General features: G+C 49.4%; 1 pseudogene; it reads left to right on the top strand.

Moving 5' to 3' along the window:
- The first annotated feature begins 243 nt into the window (after window positions 1-243).
- On the top strand, window positions 244-4841 carry LOC118623819 (annotated as a pseudogene).
- Window positions 4842-5175: the final 334 nt, after the last annotated feature.

Below are 5175 nucleotides of genomic sequence, written 5' to 3'. Positions count from 1 at the left end.
AGAACTGAATGGATAGCACCACAAATTAGTAAAGGTTCTGGGGACACTGTGGTCCCAGTGAGTCAGAAGGGCCGTGTTCTGCCCCACTCCCAGGCTTGGAGCTGTGCGTGAGGGGTTCTCTGCTACGGCAGGGAGTCAGGGACTGGACACCCAGGGCACCGAGCCTTGGGAGGACACGGGCTGGTGACTGCTAAGGTGTTAGTCTGCTCAGGCTGGGCACTAGGCAACAGAAATGATTGCCCCATGGTTCTGGAGGCTGGAAGGTGCTGGTAAATCCAGTTTCTGTTTCTGGTGAGTCTCTCTTTCTGGCTTGCAGACGGCCACCTTCTTGCTGCGTCCTCACATGGCCTTTCCTTAACGTGTGTCCATGGAGAGAGAGCCAGCTCTCTGGTTCTCCTGTAAAGATGTTATTCCCATCATGAGAGCCCCACTATCCTACTTTATCTCACCCTACTTACGCCCCAAAGGCCTCATCTTCAAATACCACCCTATTGGGTATTAGGGCTTCAACATATGAATTGGGCGTGTGTGGGGGGAGGCAGGCAGACACTGACTCCACAACGGTGAATATTTAATGACTTGGGCCGTGCACTCTAACCACGCCACCCTTCCCTGGCTGAGGGGTTCGTCTGGGTTGGAGCCAATGGTATTGGCCACACACCAGTCCAATGAGCCAGTGGGACTGTTTGTTGTTGATGTCATTCTCTGGGGCCCCCTCCTCTGCTGGAGGACTGTCCCAAGAGACTAGGAGTGAGGTTCAGAGTGGTTTTCTGCTCCTCTGACATGAAGACCAGTTTTCTCTTTCATTCATTCACCTTTTTGCTGTTTACCTTCCATGCACACCAAATGAAAAACACATTTGAAAGAGTATTTATAGCCTATTAGAACCCTCACAGATTGAGCGTGTGTGGGAGGGGGGGAGGCTTGGGATGGGGTGTCCCCATGTCACCCTAAAACCTCACTTAGGAATTGCTGGTTTGGTTCCCTACTGGTTTCTAGCTAAGCAACCAGAGTGTAAACTGCATTTTATCTCCGTTTCACCTCACCACCCCCCACGCCCAGACCTGATCACTTAGAGCAATGTTAGCACCAGCACGGTATCTGTCATAATACCCTGGGAGGAAGAGGTTCCGGCAAGCACAGCGACGGCTTGTCACGGGCTGCATGCTCCACGGAGCACTCTTCGTGGCTCTGCGTGTCTTTGTGGGAGAACACTGTAAACTGATTGCCATGTTCGCAGCTCACTCCGTCATTACCTTGAAGACACAATTTCATGTACAAGGCAACTTTCCTGGGACTGCAGACACACTCTGAGGTGTGCCTCTGCCTTAAAAATTCTAGCTATAAAAATAAAACAGAAAGGAAGTCAAGAGAAATATTTTTGATGAGTGATGACTGTATCTGCCTGGTAGAGCTGTTGGATCCTAGAAGATATTCAATAACTATGTTCTTACTAAAAATAAATAAATACATAGAAATATCAGTATTTTTTAATCTACCAGCCTGATCTACCGCTAATTTGTCTGTTAACCCTAGGATAAGAGACTTCCCTCTTCGAACATAAAATAAACTAATAACACACACACACACACACATTATTTTAAACCAAGGGCTATGATATCAACCTACCCCAGAGAATTTCTTGGAAGAAAACTTAAATTTTTAGAGCCTTCTGGTAAAACAATGTATTAGTAAGAGACCAAACGGAGATGGGCTTTACTTCCTAAATTGGAGACTTTCCTGTTCCGTTATGTATAAAAATGATATTTGTATCTTGTCTATCTCAGTGCAGTGAGCTCTAAATTACAGATTTAAAAATGTGCTTTCTCATAATGTTTGCACCCAAGTGGAGGAGGCAGATGACCAACCAAAGTTGATCACAAGAGACATAGTGCCCTGGGTGCGAAGGGGTCCCGGGAGGGGCCCCACCCTGTAGACAAAGGGCGGGACAGCATAGCCTCCCGGGAGAGTGACCTTTCAGCTGGAGGACTAGTAGGTGTGGCAGGCCCAGGACCGAAAGGACATTCTAGTCCACGAGAGCCAGATGAGCATGAGTGGGGAAAAGGAGAAATGGGAGATAAAACTGAATTCTTTGGCCCGGCCAGTGTGACTCAGTGGTTGAGCACTGACCCATGCACCAAGAGGTTTGATTCCTGGTCAAGGCACAAGCCCAGGTTGTGGGCCAAATCCCCAGGGGCGTGTAGGAGGTGGCCAATCGATGTTCTCTCTCATCAATGTTTCTCTCTCTCTCTCTCTCCCTTCCTCTCTCTCTAATCAATAAAAAAATATATGTCTTTTAAAAAACTGAATTCTTTGGAAAAACTAACATGCTTTAGAATAAAGGACGTCTTTGAATGAAAGAGAAAATGAGAACCAGGAAAGAAAAACAGATTTGCTAGTGAGGGTCATCCATGCCCTGCTAAGGACTGTATCTTCTATCTCAATTTGGCATGGATTTTATTCTAATATTTGACTTTTACTCTATCTTAGAAAAAGAAATGGGGCCCCTCCCCTGGGCCCCGATGGGCGGCGGGCGGGGTGCCCTGAGGAGGCGGGGAGGGGAGCGCAGTGGGACCCGGCTTTCTTCAGGTTCCCGCGGGACCTGGCCAGATGCCAGGAGTGGGTGGAAATTTGCAGGAGAGCAGACTTACAAGATAAAACACCTGATCAGCTAAATAAACATTATGTGCCAAACACTCCGAGACCTCTATGATCTGTAGAGCTATACATTTTGCAGAGGCCCCAGAAAACCAGAGAATGATTGGGTTATCTATCTCTCAAAATTATTTGAAGCAGATACTTGTGAAGCCCGTGGGAGAGTCCTCACAGGACAGTTCTTCGAGATAATGCGACAGCAACACTATTCGATCTTACCACTCATTTGAACCATCCACATAGCAGACACAGAAAACGAATAAAAGAATTGAGTGAAGATGAAATCAGGTCACTGAAGCAGAAAAGAATGGACGAAACTTCTAAGCAAGAGCAAAAACATAAAGAAATCAACTCCGTGCTCAGAACCCCAGGACAGAAGGAGGGGGTGAAGAACAGGGTGAAGACATTCTACCTTTAGCCCTTGAACAGGAGGAGGACAATGAATACTTAAACTCTTTACTTGAAATGCTGATTCTTATGGGAAAACAAAACATGCCCCTGGATGGACACGGAGCTGATGAAATCCCAGAAGGTCTCCTTACTCCTGACAACCTGCGAGCGCCGCTGGGTGCCGGAGGACTTCTGGTGAACAGCCTTGGAGACAGCAGCGGGCAACACATCGTTCTGTCCCCAAAACCCAGCCGACACCGACGCCAGCGATTTGGGAGGGCTGCGCTCGGGACGAAACCGCAGGCAGTGAGAGACGCACCTCTTGTCCATGGTCCCTGACAACGGGGGGACACAGCCGGGAAGGGCACCTGCCCGCCTTGATGCGGTGGGTGGATGAAGCTCCCAGCCGAGAGGAATCCCCGTGCTGCCTGCCTGACCAAGCGGGCGCCCGCCTCTGGGCTACGAAATTTCACACCACGGTAACCGAGAAGGGGGGGCTCACATGGATGTTGTTGTGGCCGGGCTCACCTCGTGTCTGGTGGGTTTTCTTCCAGAACGAAATTTGTTGCTCCCAGCCTTGCGGAGAAATGTCCCCAGGCTGTCTACGCTCTGCTCCGCCGGTGCCCTGAAAGGCGGCTGGCAGACCCGGTGCCTGTCACGGAGTGTCTGTTGCATTCGGAACAGTTGAGGACGTTTGTTCTTTTTTCCATCGATCACAACTGCGTTTAGAGCTTGACACTATTTCTGTCCGCTTTCAGAACAGTGAAGAAGGGAGTAAAGAACTGAGGAAACTTGCCGTTCTCCGGGGACAGGCAGGCGCGATGCTTTGGAGATTTCCGCGGACCTCCTACCAGCGCCTGTTGTGCGTTTAGATGGTATAAACAATGACACAAATACCGGATGGAGTAACTGCATGGCGGGCCGAGCACTTGTACTTGGTAGTGCGGTCACTGCTTCTGATCTCGTCGTTACGGTTGTCGATCTTAGAAACGTTCTACCTTTTCCAAGAGCCTTTGGGGAACATCTCGGGGGGCAACTTCTACATCTCTGTGCAGAAGGGGCTTGACTGCGGGGCTGTGTTCACGAAACAAAGTGATGGAAAATACTGAAGTTTCTCATGAATTTTGGTTTGAGGAAGGCACCCATCTGGCAACCAAACTCGATGTTCAGGTGCAGCTCCTGGGGGACCCCCGCAGAGCTCAGTGTGGAACCTGGAACTCAGCTGACCTCTGAGAGGCTCTGCAAAGAAGCTCCCTGTGTTCCAACCGGGGGCACATCATTCCGGATCCGGAAGGTATGTTCTCAGAACAGCACTCAGCGCTCTCACGTGCTGAGCTCTGGTACCCCTGCCCGGGACAGCCCAAATGCAGCACCTCGGAGGAGCACCACGCTGATGTGCAGAAGCGACCCAGCCAATCCTGACCCACTGTCCGCTGAGCTGCACTGTTGGAGAATCAGGTGGAGACACAGAGGGAACGACGTAGGGCTCCCCTCCACCACTGATGAAGCCCTCCGCCTGCCAGACGTCAGGTTTTCTCCTAACGTTTACGCACTGCCGAAGGCCCGTGCGTTCTTCCCGTGACGAAGGTTGAGAATGAGGGCTGTGAAAATGGGCGACAGCATCTCGAAGCATCCCCGAGGAACACCTGCAGGTAAAGGTCAAGTAACTGAGCTTTGCTTAACATAAACTTCTGTATAAAACATGATTGGATTTAATGGTGGACACATACATCACACTCTATACAACTAAGTCAGAGCTTCCCACAGATAATTCCGAAACTGTCGAAAATACCTGAGAGACCTTTAAAATAGGTTTTCTCGCCTGGCCGGTGTGGCTCAGTGGTTGAGCGTCGACCCATGCACCAAGAGGTCGCTGGTTCGAGTCCCAGTCAGGACACATGCCCAGGTTGTGGGCCCGATCCCCAGTGGGGGGCATGTGGGAGACAGCCAGTCGATGTTCTCTCGCATCGATGTTTCTCTCTCCCTCTCCCATCCTCTCTCTCTAAAGTAAATAAATAAATAAATAAATAAATAAATAAATAAATAAATAAAAATAGGTTTTCCCTTATATTTGATTTTGAAAGAAATCTGTAAGAAATTTGAAAACATAGAAAAGCTGTAAGGTGTATA

This window comes from Molossus molossus, unplaced genomic scaffold, assembly GCF_014108415.1.
Source record: "Molossus molossus isolate mMolMol1 unplaced genomic scaffold, mMolMol1.p scaffold_m16_p_10, whole genome shotgun sequence".
NCBI classification, from domain to species: Eukaryota; Metazoa; Chordata; class Mammalia; order Chiroptera; family Molossidae; genus Molossus; species Molossus molossus.
Note: the sequence above shows the minus strand (reverse complement) of the source record. Positions and strands in the feature narration are given on the sequence as shown.